The sequence below is a fragment of the Canis lupus genome, chromosome 38, assembly GCF_011100685.1.
Source record: "Canis lupus familiaris isolate Mischka breed German Shepherd chromosome 38, alternate assembly UU_Cfam_GSD_1.0, whole genome shotgun sequence".
Classification (NCBI taxonomy): Eukaryota; Metazoa; Chordata; class Mammalia; order Carnivora; family Canidae; genus Canis; species Canis lupus.
This window is the reverse complement of record NC_049259.1, coordinates 17,463,740-17,479,823: the sequence shown is the minus strand read 5'-3', so window position 1 is coordinate 17,479,823 and position 16,084 is coordinate 17,463,740. Positions and strand designations below refer to the sequence as shown.

Here is a 16,084-nt window from a genome sequence, read left to right as displayed (position 1 = left end):
TTGTGTAGCACGGCCTTAAAGAAAAAGTCTGGGAGAGCTTTACATTGAATCCTAGGACTCCTCTTTCTTCTCCCTGTCCCCTCTTCCCCCCTGTGGGGGCTTATGGAGCACTTAACCATGCATCCACCACCTTCGAAATGGAGGTGATCATTTTGGTTCTATCTCACAGCAGTCCAGGAAATTCAACCCAATAATGAACTTGAGAGTGCTGGGAAATTGTGAAGTGCCAGAAGCAAACACGATAGGAAGGGGAGGCATCCTAGGGTCCGGTTTAGGTGGAGGGAGAGGACAAGATGGAAACAGAAGTCTCAGCAGCATCCCTTTGCTGTTCTATTTCTTTTTGCTTGAAGGTGAGAGTTTCCTTTGCTCACCCCGGCCCTCATTTTCTCCACAGGAGTCTGCTGTAGCCCTGGGGCTCGAGGAAGCAGGACAGACAGCTCCCCCCCTCCCCGGCTTGGGGCAGGGGCTCCCACCCTCTCTCGCCCTCTCCTTGGACTCACTGTCCTGTGTCTTCTCCTCCTGGAAGCAGGCCATGTTCTGTCTCCAAAGTCAAACTCAAGGTCAGAGGGTGTGAGGGTGCAAGGGCCAGGAAGGACTTCCAAGCTTATCTAGCTGGGCTTCATTTTGAAGACAGGGAAGCATTGGCCCAGCAGTGGAAGGGGCTTGCCACATGGTGCAGTGCAATGGTCACAGAAGGCACATCGCAGTTGTGGGGGTTGGGACTTTCCATGGTTTTTGTTTCCTACTCAAAGGTTGGCCAAAGAAAGTTAAAAAACAAAACAAAACAAACAAAGCACAAACACATGTATAATCTAGCCAGCCAACCCACCACCCAAAACAGAGGGCAAAGGGGCTTTCTAAATTCATCCAAGAAAACGGTAGGCTCTTTAGTGCAGAACCTGGGGATGGGGGTGAGGTGGTGGTGGTGGTGGTGGGTCAGGACGGGGAAGGAGGGAAGGAGGTAGAGGGTCCTTCCTCTGTTCTGGTCCCTCCCTACACCCACCCACAACCCAGCTAGAGGTGGAGGGTAGAGGATAGGACCCCTGTGGCCAGCAGAAACCCAGAGGGAAGGAGGACCAAAGCTAAAGAAGGAGAGGGGGCAGGAAGCAAGTTGCTCTTCATGTTGCTTTATAAACCCACACAGATTTACATGAAGCCGGCCACCTGGTCCAGTGTCTGAGCTCTTCCACCCCACTCCCCGCCAAGCCCCTTTCCCACTGTTGGATGGGGAGGCCAGAAGGAACCCAGGGCACAGACGGGGGGCTTTAGAACTTGGGGTGCTGGGGTCAGGGACTCTGGTTCCAGCTGACCCTCTCCTCCAATTGCCTGGATACTTGGCAGGAGGGGCTGTAGCATCCTCTAGAATAACTCAGGGCATAACCCTTCTCACCATCCCAGATGGGAAAGTCTTCGGGTAGACAGCTCAGAAAGTGGGTGGGCAGCTCAATGGTGAATGCCTGCCAGACTTAGGTGGGCCCAATGGAATGCACTCACTTATTAAAATCATTGTACCCAAATTCATCTCCTGGATATTGATCCTATCCCACACCAAATAGCCCTCTCTTGGGTAGGTTTTTAGTAAGATTGCTGGGTTTTTGGGTGGAATTCATGAAAGGACTACAATTTTGCATCCGGAGATAATGTGCACCAGTCGTGCAGGGATGGCATTGGGTGGGAGTGCTCAGCCACTTGGCAATTGGACAGGGGCAACCGGTGGTGTTTAGGTTGTTCTGAAAGGGAGGAGTCGGGAGGGGTGAAGACTGAAGAGAAGGATGGAGAAAATGCACCCCCAGCCCCACCACCTTGATACCTGGCTTGCAGAACGAATTTACTAGCTCAAAGTCCTGTTTGGTGGGCTCCCCCAGCCTTGCGTGTCCTCACTTCCAGATCCAAAGAAGGAAGCCGGCGGGCAGGGGAAAGATCTTGGGCCTTTGAGGTCTAGTAGACCTGAGTTCGAATCTGGGGACCTGTGGAGACACCTGGTCACTGCAGGGGGTGACCGGCCACTCCTGGATGGACCTGGTTGCCAGCCCAGCTCTGCGCCCTGCTGGAGGCACCGGGGTTTCCGTGCTTCCAAGGCTCCCGGTCTTCACCGGTGCGGTGGGGCCAACAGGTGGATGCGGCTGCGAGGGAGGTGGTCAGCCCGGTGGCCTGGCCTCCCCGCCAGGTGCTGCCCACCTGGACGTGCGCGGCCCGGTCTGCTTTCCCGCCTTCCCTCAGGTTGCAGTAGCGGGGCTGTCCCTGGCCCCGGATCAAGCCATCCCTCCTCGTTCTGTCCTCATCGGGATCCCAGCCGTCCCCTTTCTGCCCTTGATCCCGGGGACATCCAGCCTCTCTCTGTCCCCTGGACCCTTCCCATCGGCTTTTAGCACGCTCCAGTCTCTCCCACAGAAAGCATCACATGAAAGAGAAGGGAATACGAGGCCTCCACTCCAGTGAGTTGCTTGCCCTGGTTCCCTCCCTCAGCTGCCACTCACTCAGCTGGGCCTCTGCTCCCCACCCACCCTGGCTCTACGTGTGTAAAACCTTGGTGAATTGGCTGCACTTGACCCCACTGACCACTTTCTCCTCCTTGAAGACTGTCTTCTGTGTCCCTTATGGCCCACTTCCCAGGAAGCTGCTTCTCAGCCCTCCTCTCCCTGGGGCAGGGGTAGGTGTGCAGGGGCCAGCCTGCCTGCCTTGAGCTGTGCTGCTTCTCCTGCCAGTTTGTGAGCCAACGCAGATGTGGTCTCTGCTCTTGCAGAACCCCAGGGGGCCAGAGGGGGGAAGCCACTGTCATTTGGAGAATTGTTGGTATCATGGGGTCCATGGCCGGCTGGGAAAGAGGAACAGTGGATACAGACAGCCCGGTTTCCTCGCATATAAAACCAAATGATGATGATGACGATGATGATGATGATGATGATGATGATAAAATGTGAACAACAATAATGTGAACAACAATAGCCTCTCATGGGGGTGCTTGGGAAGAATAAATGAAGTGATGTGTGTACACTTGATCTTAGCCAAAAGGCCGAGAAGCGATTGTGATGTGTGTAAATGCTTTACCCAGGACCTGGCATCCGGGAAGTGCTTCACGATGCACACTGCTTGTACTCCTAGTTGTACCTGGAAGTACTGTGTGAAGCCCCCCCTGTCGTAAGAGGGTCTCTCCCAGAAGGCTGGGTGGCAGTAGGCAGAGGAGGGGATACAGAGCATGGGGCTCACGGGGCCCAAGAGCCCCTTCTCTGCAGCCAAAGCTCCTCTCAGGCACCCGCTGAGTGAGACGTTATCACTCTCTGGGAGCTGACACAGGAGTGGGTGAGTCATGTCCAGAAAGGGGAGCTTCTCTCACCTCTTGAAAGACCATGGATTAGAATGAACGTTATTAAGGTCAGACAGGGCAAGGGCTCAACGAAGCCAGGAAGAGGATCGTCTTTCAGATGACGCAGCTGTCTTTCCCCTGCTCCCTGCACTCCTTTGGAAGAGTTTCCGGCCCCTGGCCAGTGGGGTGGGGGAGCACTACTTGCCTACTTCCAGAATGGTACTAGAAATGGTTAATTCTGGGGCCAGATGGCAGTTGAGACCCTGAGGGCCTCTCAGAAAATTGTTCAAAGCTTTTGGGGCAGTCTTATGAGACCGAGAAGCTCTCTTATGTCCCATGATCCTGGTGGGAAGGGGGAGAAAAAGCCATCCAGCTTAAGGGGAGTTGGGCCTGAAGGCAGAAACACAGACCTGGAGAGTCTTAGAGTCCATCCAGCCCCATGGGTCTCAATTCTGGCTGCACATTGGTTATCTTGGGGCTTGAGAAATGTCATTGCCCAAGCCCCGGAAATTCTGGCTTATTGGTTTGGGGTGAGGCCTAGGCATTCCTCTTTCAAATGTCCCCACGTGATTTCCGTGTGCAGCCACGGCTGAGCGCCTGATCTAACCAGTCCTTTTTATCTTGTAGATGAAGATAAAGGGATTTTGAGAGCTTAAGAAATTGACCCCAAATGAGGACTGTACAGTCAGTTATTGGCTCCAGGGTCTGAACTCAGACCAGAGCTCTCACCATTATCCTATAGCAACATCTCCTCAGCATTAACACTTAGGGTTGGTGTTCTTACAGAGAATAGCCATGATGTTTATGTCTTTAAAGATAAATCTGGATGTAGTATCTGAACAGTGTGAGCATACTTTACAAGGACCGTTGAGAACCAAGACTCTTCTGGAAACATCTGTGATCTATGGTCCGAGGATCTGAAGACGGTGATTAGCTCAGGTTGTGGAGTGACTAAAGGTTGGTTTTAAATGGTAACTCTTCCACTACGAGCTGTGTGACCTTGGCCACGTTATTTAACCTCTCTGAGCTTCTGTTTTTTTTTTTTTTAATCTAACATGAATATTTCCTTAGAGAGTTAACACAGCTTGGTTTCTTGAATGCAAAGATTAAATAGAATATTGTCATCAGGCTCTTAACATACAGTTTATGCCTTTTAAGTGGGAGCAGTCATAGGAGTTGTTATTAGTATTATTTTTATAATCCGATGTATTTGCCTTCTAGAATAGCAGTTCTCAAGCAGGGAGATTTTGTACCCCCGGGGAGCATTTGGCCATGTTGAGAGATATTTTGGTTGACATAATGGGTGGGGAGAGAGATGCAACTGGCGTCTAGTGGGTGTTGGTCAGAGATGCTACTAAACATTTACAGCACGCAGAACAGGTTCCCCTCCCTCCCTGGCCACCTCCAAAGAGTTATCCCACCTTAGTGTACCAAGGATTAAAAAAAACCCTGTTCAAGGTATCTGAAAAGACTTGGGATTTAAATTTTTTTTTTTAAATTGGAATTCAATTTGCCAGCATATAGCATAACACCCAGTGCTCATCCTGCCAAATGCCCCCCTCAGTGCCCATCACCCATCACCTCCTGTCCACCTCCCCTTCCACTACCCCTTGTTCATTTCCCAGAGTTAGGTGTCTCTCATGTTTTACCACTTGGGGTTTTGAAGGCCAGAGCTGTTGGGTGGTATTAGGATCACAATTTTTGGTTCTTGCGCTGATGACGAAGCAGGGGCAACGGCGAGCCTAGGGGACAGTGAGCAGCTCCATCTCTGCTTTCATCTTCCACGGGGGGGATAGATTTTCTACCTCCTGGCGTATGGGTTCCTGCGGCAACCTGCAGGCAGTAGTAACACTGGTGTTTATACCCCCTGAGAGGTGCTGTGAGGATAATCCCCAAACCTAGAGCTTGGGGACGCTGGTATGAACGGGCGTCAGTAGCGCCAAGACGATTGCATCAGGTCCCACGGGAGGGCTGTCTTGCCCCATGGTTGTGCTCTGGGCACCTGGGCCTTGCATTCGGTCTCCTGTCTCATGAGCTCATCATTTATAAATGACAAGCCACCCAAATTAGAAAGTATGACACCAAGCTGGCAAGTGGGAGCCTTACTCAGCTTTCTCGCTGGAGCCTTGTGTCTTAACTTATTTATCTTCAAAATAAGATAAGTGCAACCCTGCCAGGCCAGCTGTGTTCTGCGAGGAGAGGAGAAGGCCTGTAAAAAAGGCTCCCGAGGAGCCCCGAGCGGTCAAGGTTACCGCGGGGAGGGACGTGGGCTGCAGGGGGCGCGCGCGGGCACTAGGTGGCGCTACGTCCTCGCGGCGGAGGGCAGCCCTGCCCGGGACCCAGGGCCCCGCGGCTGCAAGACACCCCGAGTGAAAAATAGGGTACCAGGCAAGACTTAGTTCTTAAAATAAGTCAGCAGCCCAGTGAAGCAAATACTGCCATGGCAGGTACATTTTCTTGCTTGAACTGATGGAAAAGGGCAAGAACTGCCTACAGGCATCTGGCTACCGCTATCAAACGATAAAAAAAATAAAAATAAAAATAAAAATAAAAAGATGCAATTAAATGAAACCATGCAGCAGGCCCGGCCTCCGAAGAGGAGCAGAACCAGCCAGGCTGGGCCATACATAGGTCTGGGATCTGCCGGGGTTCCTCCCCGATGACTGTCGTGCAAATGTGCAGGTGCCACGTGGAGACCCTTCTCATGGCCTGGCTGGCTCTGCCCCGAGGAGGCCCCGGGCATCAGTGTCCGCAGGTGGGATGGGAGCAGGCTCGTTGCCCCTGTTGGAAGGTAAGCGAAGTGAGGATCGCAGGAGGGAGGCGGTGCATGGGAGTGAGGATGGGGAGGCGCTGAGGGTTGTTGTGGCATCGGGCCATCAAGCTGCTCAGGGGACCAAGTGCAGTCCAGTCTCCGCAGGGCTCTCCAACTCCCCTGTGGGTGGGGGTCGGACTCACTGGGTTGGACCAAGTTCACAATCTTCTTGACCTGTCCACCCTCTTGTCGCCCTCCCCATGGAGTCTCAGGGAGGCCGTGCTTTCTGAAGGGCCCCAGCGACAGGACGGAGAGGGTGGCTCTGAGCCCAGCAGTCTTGCGTTCCAGCTCTGCCGCCACCACCAACTGGCCCTTTGACCTTGGATATGTCATTTCACTCAAGCCTTGGTGCTGTCATGTGTAAAGGTGGATAAAATGGCCAGGAAGCTTGCAAGAACCGTTCCAAAGGAGCTCGCAGCAGTGGGAAACGGAGAAGATTTGCAGATAAAGGGGCCAAACAGCCCCGAGTGGCATCGTGGGAGGAAGTGTGACACCCAGCGGAGGGGCCTCCAATGGACACGGGCAAATGCCGTTTTCAACACTTTAAGCTCTTTTTCATCTTTGCTTGTGGCTGCCTAGCCTTGGTCCCTACCCATGCTCAGTAAATTGTTGCAGTTCTTCTGTTTCTTGGCCTCTAATGATGGAACAGTAGCTGTTACGGTCGGAGAAGCGAGCACAGAGCACGAGCACTTTAGGAATACTCATCCCCTCAGTTTAATGTGTGCAAGCACCTGTGAGGCAAGTATTCTCACACGCAGGGGACGTGTGAGTCACTGTGGACAGCCCTCTGGCAGGTGGGCAGGAGGGCCTGGAGGCTGACTCAGGTCTGCCAGAGGAAGCAGCTGGGCACACGACTCAGCTGCCGCATATGAGAAGCACAGGTTCCGCCTTTTTCCTCAGATTATAGAATGTCTCAAAGCTGCCCTGGAAAGAATATACCATGAGCTCCTGTTTGATCATGAACAATACTTCAAAGGACATACAGACACACACCCCCCTTCACGTAGGTGCAGAGCTTTGTTTCTATCCCCAGTTGCACACCTTCATTGTGTTATAAACACCCATGGACTCAACTGGGTGTCCTGCAGAGTGGCTCTCCTCATGGCCAGCTAAGACATTTGCCAACATGTGAGGGGACATGAGCCTGCTGGTCCAGGTCCAACCAAGGGAGCTCCTGTCTGCTCCTTTTTGGTTTAGAATAGGCCAGACTCCTAACCCTGGGATATTAAACCAGGGCTGTCTGGGCCAGTGATGCTTCAGGGTTGAACACTCACCTTCCTGCAGTGACAAAGTGGTAGAGGATCTTAGCACCCTTTTGAGGTCAAAGCTTTGGGTTGGAAGTGGTTCTTCAGATAATCTTGACTTCTAATTGGTTAGTATCTCGCTGTCACATAAAACTCATTTCAGGCCCCTTTATTTTTATTTTTATTTTTTTATATAAATTTATTTTTTATTGGTGTTCAATTTGCCAACATATAGAATAACACCCAGTGTTCATCCCATCAAGTTCAGGCCCCTTTAGAGTCAAGAATCACCTTGTCTTTCACACTTTGTCTAAAAGTCGAGCCTCTTGGACCTGATATCTGAGCTTTGCCAACTTGCTTGTGCCCTAACTGATGACACATTTGCCACCAAATGTGTCATCAGTTTCAAGGAGGGTGCCTTGGGGAAGGGAACTAACATTTATTGAGGGCACACTGTGTTTCAGGTACTTATTAGGTGCTTTATATGCATTTATTTATGTAATTAGCCTGATTTAGAGATGTCTTCAGCAATTAGCCGATTTAGAGATGTCTTTAAGGATGACCTTGTCTCTAATTAGGCAGCTTGCAAATGTACTTGGGTTTAAAGCTCAGATCTGAGCTTTTCCCCAGTGCATTGAAGTGTATGCCTTAATCAACACATATTTAAGTATCTTTTCTGCAAGAAGTACTGTCCTGGGTAACCTTGAGCAATACAAGGACATGTGGGCCACGGTTCCTGCCCTCGGGGAATTACCACACAGTGTGGGAGGAAGATTTACATGGACAGGAGTTCATGAGTAATATCAAATATCACAAATGCCCAGTAGGAACAGATGAAGTGTTCACTTGAGGGAGAGACACCTGGGTGGTCAGTGGAGGTTCATGAAGAAAGTGGGCAATGAGTTAGTTCTTGAAATAGGCATAAGATTTGGCTGGAGCCAGATTGGGCAGATTACAAGTGGAGTTCACAGGATGTACCCCAAGGACCCAGAGTCAAGTGGTTTCAGTGCTATTGATTCCTCTGGTGGAGAGATGGTTGACCCGAGCAAGGTGGGGACCCTTCTTCCCACAGTCTTGTTTAGAGCTTGGTTTCCACATCCCCAGAATGGCTCGGGGTGGGGGTTCCCTAGAAGAGGGACAGTCAACTGGATGACCTCAGTGACCCCAACTTGGTCTCCCAAATCCAGGAGGACTGGTAGGATTTTCAAGTCTCTCTCTCAAACCACAACACGGTCATGTTATTGCCTGCAACTCCCTGTCCCTGGGGGGACAGAGGATCTAGTCTGTGGACGTCCGTGCTTTCTTTCTCCCAATTGTCCCTGTGGCCGTGAGCCTCTTATCCTGCAAATCCCGGGGCAGCAGAGTGAGAAGGACACAGACTCTGTATCAAGCAGCCTTATCACTTACTTGCTGTTTCACCTTGGCCGAGTTGTATACACTGTAGTCTCCTCATCTGTAAAATCCAAATTAATACTAGTTTCTGCTTTTTAGGGTTACCCTGAAGTTTAGGTTGGATCACACGTAAAACCATTTTATACAATCCTGGTCACCTTAGCTCAGTTAGCTCTTGGCTGCTCTGATGAAATGCTTGTTGTTTGAAACAAGTCCTCACAAGATGGCCTCAGTATCTGAATTATTCTCTTCCCATTGACTTATTGAGAACAGGTTGACCATCTTTGCTTGTAGACTTTCCAATTTCTTTATTCAAATGACAAACCGAGAGCCTTACAACATCACTGGGTGTCCAGTGATGAACGATCCTTGTGAGTGTGCCCTTGGGTGCACACCATGGGCTGGGCTGGTAGGCTGTTCCCAGGTGCTCTACAGAGGGGTGGGGAGCAGAAGCTCTTTCCATGTGGTGGCCAGTGACTTCCAGGATGACCTCAGAGCTGGTGAACTGGTGGTTTCTGGGAGTCTTCACCTGCGGCTGCCTTCTCTCTGCCGTGGACTTACCTCTCTGTCTTCTCGGTGCCCAAACATCAGCCACCCACCCATACACCTTCTGTTTGTGAAGGTGCCCCAAGAGACCTAATAAGAACACAACACCCCATTCCTGGGTGTGGCTCCCTCCTTTGGGCTGCGGTTTGGGAATGTTCTCTATGGACAAATCCTTCCTGCTTTGAGTGCCATATATCAGGGCTCAGCTCTGGCTACGTGTTAGAACCACCTGGGACCTTTGAAAAGCTGCCGATGTGCTGGAGCCCACCCTGGACCACAGGATCAGTGTTGGGGTGGGGCCTGGGCATCCGTGTATATTTGACTTTTCCCAGGTGGTTCTAGCAGCATCAAGATTGAAACAAGTTCTTGTCAAAACCTTAGAGGAAAGAATCTCCTTAGACTTTGCCTTTCAGCAGGCAGTTTGTTGGTGATCGTTGGTGGGATTGTCTCAAAATGATTTCCCAGGTTTTTTCCTTAAACTTCCCCCCGAGGGTTTGAAGTGTTTGGTTCAGAAGACCTTATTCTCAGATACAGCTTCTGGCATTTTGTTGCAAGTGAACTTGCTTTTTATTTTTTGATGAGTTCTGAAAGCTCTGCAGAGATGTAAGAAGTACTTGCCTGTAAAATGGGACCAAAGTAAAAGACGATTTCTCACCCATAAGACGGGAACATAAGAGAAAAAATGAATGGGGCTAATTAATGGAAGAAATCAAAATTTATTAAGTACTTATGTGCCGTGTATTTTGCTTAGTGTGTGTGTGTGTGTGTGTGTTTATGTACACACACATATATACAAGATGAATAGGATTTGTTACTACATTGAAGGAAAAAAGTCCACCTGCCGGGAATTCACAAGCAGGCCAGTAGTAAACACTGCCGGCTTGGAGTTTGTGTGGCCTCTGCAGCCAGCCTGTCTGGTCTGGTTTTGATTTCTGTCTCTTAAACTTTTGAAAAGGCATCAGACCTTGATGTACCTTAATTTTTTCATCTGTAAAATGGGGGACAAGACTCAGGGCTTGTCAACTGGGTTGTTGTGAGGATAAGGTATGTAACATATATAGATTTTGTAGATAATGCCTGGTAAAGAGGAAGCCCTAGGTGCAGGAGAGTAATTACCCTTGGGGGGTGACAACACGAGCCAGGACCACATCTCCCATTTTCAACGATATTCAAAGACTTGGAAATGGCAGCACAATGATGAGTGAGGTGGGCGCCCTGCATTTCAGATGTAGGGAGGTTGGTGGTACTTTTCTTTTTCTTTTCTTTTCTTTTCTTTTCTTTTCTTTTCTTTTCTTTTCTTTTCTTTTCTTTTCTTTTCTTTCTTTTCTCTTTTCTTTTCTTTTCTTTTCTTTTTTCTTTTCTTTTTTCTTTTCTTTTCTTTTCTTTCTTTTTTTTCTTCTTTTCTCTTTTCTTTTCTTTCTTTTCTTTCTTTCTTTCTTTCTTTCTTTCTTTCTTTCTTTCTTTCTTTCTTTTCTTTCCTTCTTTTCTTTCTTTTTTTAGATTTTATTTGTTTGTTCATGAGAGACACACAGAGAGAGGCAGAGACACAGGCAGAGGGAGGAGGAGGCTCCCTGCGGGGACCCTGGGATCACGACCTGAGCCGAAGGCAGATGCTCAACCACTGAGCCACCCAGGTGCCCCTTGGGGGTACATTTCTTTCACCATCCCTAGCCTACCTGTGATTTAGATGCTGTGAGAACCTCCTTGGGTATGTTTTTAACCTTTGTGAGTCTCGATGTTTTCATCTGTTAAATGGGAGACTGTCTTTCATCAAGCTGGCATGAGGATAAGACCTCCACACGGGGCTCCTCCACCTAAGTGCTCAACAGACGGGTCTTTATTCTGCAGCGAGGAGCATGTGCCTCCCTGGGGCCAGGCCCTGCCCTCCACGTGGGGGTGTTACTAAGTGTGGAGGAAGGCTGCTGGAGGCAGCTGGGGTGGGGGTGGAGGGTGGGGAGATGAGGCTTTTGACATTGAAACTGCGTAACATTAATCCTTATTTTCAAAGCTCTTTCTCCAGTTCATCTACCGCTCCCCAGTTGATACGATTGTACTTTGCGTGTGACTTGGCAGGATTAAGAGTGCCACTGGATTCAGGGGACAGTGGTGAAGGTGAGCCGTCTGACATTCTCATCTGCACGACGGGATAAACTGTCCTTGAATCTAATCCACACTCTAAAGTGTAAAGCTATTAGGCAGGTCTCTAGGCAGAGCTTTATTGGACCGGAGTGTCTAGAGTGGCTCTCCATACCTGATAGATAGTCGGGAAAGACTGAGCGTGCATATTAATTCCCTTTTTCTGCAAAACGAAACCCACATTGGCGTGGTCCCAGCTTCTTTCAGGACAACGCAGGATCTATGGCTGATGTGCGGAAGCGATCGGGATCGCACAGTGCACTTTTCAGGCTCACCGATGGCCTTGGGGACCCCGTGCCCTCCTCCCAGGGCGGTTGCTCTCCGGCTGAACTGCTCTAACTGGCTGTTTCTAACTCTGCCCTCTGAGGGCCCTGGGAGTCCTCAGCCTGCTTCCTCTATGGGGCTCTGCAAAGTTGAGAGGATGGCTGATGATCTCTCTGCAGCTACGAATGGGCTCAAAAATCTCTATAAAGAGTAAATTGGATGTAAAGCATAAACTCAGAGAAGATCCTAAACACCATGCTTAACCATTCGCCCCTCTCTTTTCTTTAGCTTTTGACTCCAATTCCTCCCTGAGACATAAGCACTGAGGGACGTCAGCAGAGATGTGACCAGTGAAGGCTGAGGCAGTGGGTACCACGTCTTGGAAAAAGTCAGGGTTGGAATGAACAGTCATTTTCTGCAGCAGTTTAGGGGAAGACGGCCTCGTTTGGATTCTCTGTTTTTGGTGATGGCTTCTCTGAAGGGAAATGGTGGCCATTTATAGACTCCAGAGGAAGGGGGCATCTGAGCCCTAGATGTGACATTTAATTGCTAATTTCCTTTAATTTAAAATCTCATTTCCTCAATGACAAGCCAAGGACCTGTGCCCTAGAGTGATATTCCAGGAAGAGAGTTTTGTGGTCACAGGGGCCTGGGAAGCCTGAAGACTACAGTGCCTCTTGGAAATTCACAGCTGCTGTTGGCTGTTAAGGCCCTGAGAAGTCCTGCAGAGAAGAGAAGGGTGCTAATTTGTTTCACCAAGCACTTCACAAACTTCTTTGAGTACAAAACCCATTTTACATGTTATCATACCCACACTTTGGGAACCTGGATTACAGTGAAGGGAATAGCATTTCCCCGAGCTTTTTCCTTCTCAGGAAACATGCTGGATGTTTTATAGACATTGTCTTATTTATGTCACGTATTGGCCTTCTGAGCTGCACATTTTCATTTCCATTTTACAGATCAAGAAACTGAGGTTTAGCGAAGCCAAGGAGCTTGCTCACAGTTACGCAGCTAGCGAACGGCAGAGCTGAGATTTGAACCCTGCACCGTGTCACTCCAGATGACAATCTTTTTTTACCTGGTCCCTCTTCATGACGCCTCTTGCCTTTTTAACCAGTGAGATGGAAACAGGTAGATACAAACAGTAAAGGACTTAGTTAGGGGTCAGTCAGGTCCAGGTTTGGCTTTGTTTTGTCTTCCCCATGGCTACAGTCAAGATCTTCCACCTTGTAGGGCTCTCTCTCTGTCATGAGACGTAGTTGAGAGGTGGCCAGATCCCACAAACCCCGGGACCCCTGTGAAGAAGGGGCAGCTGCCCTTGGGCCCAGAGTGCAGGTGGATCAACCAAGTCCCACGGCTTTTATAAGGATCCTCAAGTAATTTCACCAAGTTGCTTCCCTTTCCCATCTGCTGAAACTGTGGGTTATGAAACGTGTCCCCAAGTTCTGCTAAAGAATCACTTGCCAACATGAGCCAGGAGGATAAAGATGTTGGATGAAGCATCCTGCTCCTGCCAGGGGTCTGTGATTGCCGGGCTTGGATGCCCTGCGTGGGGGGGTGCTCCTGCCTGCTGGTGCTCGGGGGAAGGGGCTTGTGAAGCAGGCAGCCGGGCTGGCAGGGTCAGGCTGGTGGCCAGAGGATAGGGGACATGGTTGCTGCTAAGCCAGGCTCTGAGGCCCTTCTCCTGCTGTGCAGGGGGCTCTCTGCTCTTCCTGGCATGTCGTTGACCCCTTGCTCCCCACTGGTGTTATAAGGGTTTTTAAAAATTTTATTTTATTTATTTATTCATGGAGACACACAGAGGCAGAGACACAGGCAGAGGGAGAAGCAGGCTCTATGCAGGGAGCCCAATGCGGGACTCGATCCCAGGACCCCAGGATCACATCCTGGGCCAAAGGCAGACGCTCAACCACAGAGCCACCTGGGCGCCTGAAGCTCATCTTTCACCTCAACCCCCTTCTGACTGTACCCCTCCGGCCTGGGCAGCATGGAAGTGATGGGCAGGATCCTTACTTCTTCCCGAACCTTCGGGGCAGGCAAGCCCTCAGGTACGGGCTGCACCAGATGCCCCCACTGTTTGGGGAGAGGCCTTCTGCAGGGCTGTCAGGGCCCAAATATATGCAGTGTCCAGAGTGGCCATCGAAAGCAAAATAAAGGAGATCTCTATGTGTGCCAAGATGTCACACCTCAGAGATTTAAAGCTGGACAAAGCGACTTGCTGACCTCCATATGCTCACAGGGGGCACATCCATCTTCCCCTAAGTAATTCTCTGGTCTCTCCCTGACACTCCAGCTGGGCCCGGCTCTGTGAATAAACACCGGCCCGAGCCTGCTGGTCACTGAGAGGCTCGGCTTGCTGCAAGAGGCCCAGGCTTCCCTGGAATAGGATGCATGAAGATTTTGCTTGCTTTTCCCCCCTATTTGTCTTAATCACACAGAGTGATTAGGGAATAATAGGTTTCTAGGGAATAATGGCAGGGAAATGTCATGGGAGAGAACCAAGGGAATGGGAATGATGGTGACCCATGCTGGCTCAGTGGCCTGTGGGGTCCTTCTGGTGCTCTTCACCAAGACCTCTGCAGAGCCAGTGGGGTCAAGCAGGCGTTTGTGGTGGGTGGACTGGGGAGTGAGACAGCCTGAGAGACAGACTGGGTGAGCAGACCTGACAAGCTTGTGGACCAAGGAGCACAAGCCAGGAGAGAGGCAAGGTCCCGGGTGCCAAGAGGCCCAGGGAGCAGAGCAGGGGAGGGGACCTGTGTACCATGGGTGCGGCCCAGAGGCCAGGCTGTGGGGTCTCAGGGTGGTGAGATGAAGACAAGGCTTCCAGAGAACCAAGGGCAGGGAAGGAGCTACACTTTTCCTCCTAGAGCCGTTCTCAAAGCCCCTAGAAGCCAGACTATGGAGGAAGAGGATGGTCGTGAACTTGTGGAAAGAAGATTGGGCTGGGAGCTTGACCCCAAACAGCAGGGTTTTATGAACCAATGCTTTTCTTTTCCTCCTGTTCCCTCCTCCTCTTTCCAGGTGGCCCCCACCCTTTCTGGCCAACCCACATGACTCCCAGCCTTGAGGGAGCGTGGGGTTGTGTGAGTTAGGGCTGAGGTGCTAATGGAGACAGGGCAAAGCTTCTGACGTTGGGCTGGACCTTGTGCCTGCTTCCCTGCGTCCGGGAGGTGGTGAGGATGGACGAGGGGCCTTCTGTCGGCTGCCTTTTCGCCTCCAAGTTGTCCACCTCTGTCTGGGGGGAGCTGAGGGGTCGCCACAGCCATCAGTGAAGTGTGATCGTCGTAGACAGGTTTGGAGAGGGTGAAGCCTATGTGGGACATTGAGTCAGGCTTTTGTCCTGCTTCCTGTGGGGACGGTAAGACACTCTGAGGTCACAGCAGAATTCTGGGTGACAGGGCTCTGGGTCGTTGGTGATCTGTCCCCACCTGGAGGGATCAGGACGTAGTGGCCGCCTGGTTGTCTGAGAGGCAAGGAAGGGGCCCAGGTGCCTCCAACGACTTGCTCCCTATTATGGTTTGGCAAAGGGAAGCTGGTCTGCAGCCCTGAATTCGAGGGATTCACTTCTCTCTTGGCATCACTGAATCACGAGGTCAGGGTGTTTATCTGGTGGGGTGATCAATCACACAAATCCTTTCTCCCTCCCATCGCTTGCTTTCTTCAAAAGCAAGCAGCAAACTGGGAAAACAAACAAAAGACAAGCCAAAACAAACAAACCAACAAACAACCCCACAGCAGCCTGGAGGCAAATCATTAAGCACTCAAGAATAGAAATTGTCTTCACAGGACCTCCTCCTTTTAACTGCCACCCCCATCCTTTCCATATTAAGGAAATTATTTTGAAAGCCGGAGTTTTCATTGTAGGAAGCCCCAGTTGGTGTTGCGATGGCTTCGCAAGACAGTTAGGAATAGGGTAATGCCAGGGAACACCTGCTTGGGGGGGATGGAGACCATTCTTTGCCTCCCACTGGGAGAGCTGCATACCCTGAGCTCAGAAAGGGGCCCTGGGGCAAATGGGGGTCCCTGCCCTTAACCTTGGCTCTCTGGTTCCATTCGTTTCTGCTACTGTGTAAAATGCTTTTGGAAGCACAGTTTTTGATTTTGAGATCCTTTGTATTTTAAATTTTATTTTTAAAAAAGATTTTATTTATTTATTCATGAGAGACACAGAGAGACAGAGCAAGAGAGGCAGAGACACAGGCAGAGGGAGAAGCAGGCTTCCTGCAGGGAGCCCTATGCAGGACTGCATCCCAGGACCCCGGGATCACGCCCTGAGCTGAAGGCAGGTGCTCAACCACTGAGCCACCCAGGTGCCCCTTCTTTATATTTTTTAATGCTGGGTAGACCCCGGTGGCCTTGTCCTTGTAAGAGCTCCGGATGCAG

The 16,084-nt window shown here is 50.5% G+C and overlaps 1 long non-coding RNA gene across 1 annotated transcript; it reads left to right on the top strand.

Moving 5' to 3' along the window:
- The first annotated feature begins 3,892 nt into the window (after nucleotides 1–3,892).
- LOC102151727 lies at nucleotides 3,893–6,741 on the top strand. The gene is made up of 3 exons (XR_005385538.1): nucleotides 3,893–4,261; nucleotides 5,987–6,095; nucleotides 6,323–6,741. It is a non-coding gene; the product is annotated as an uncharacterized LOC102151727 (long non-coding RNA).
- Nucleotides 6,742–16,084: the final 9,343 nt, after the last annotated feature.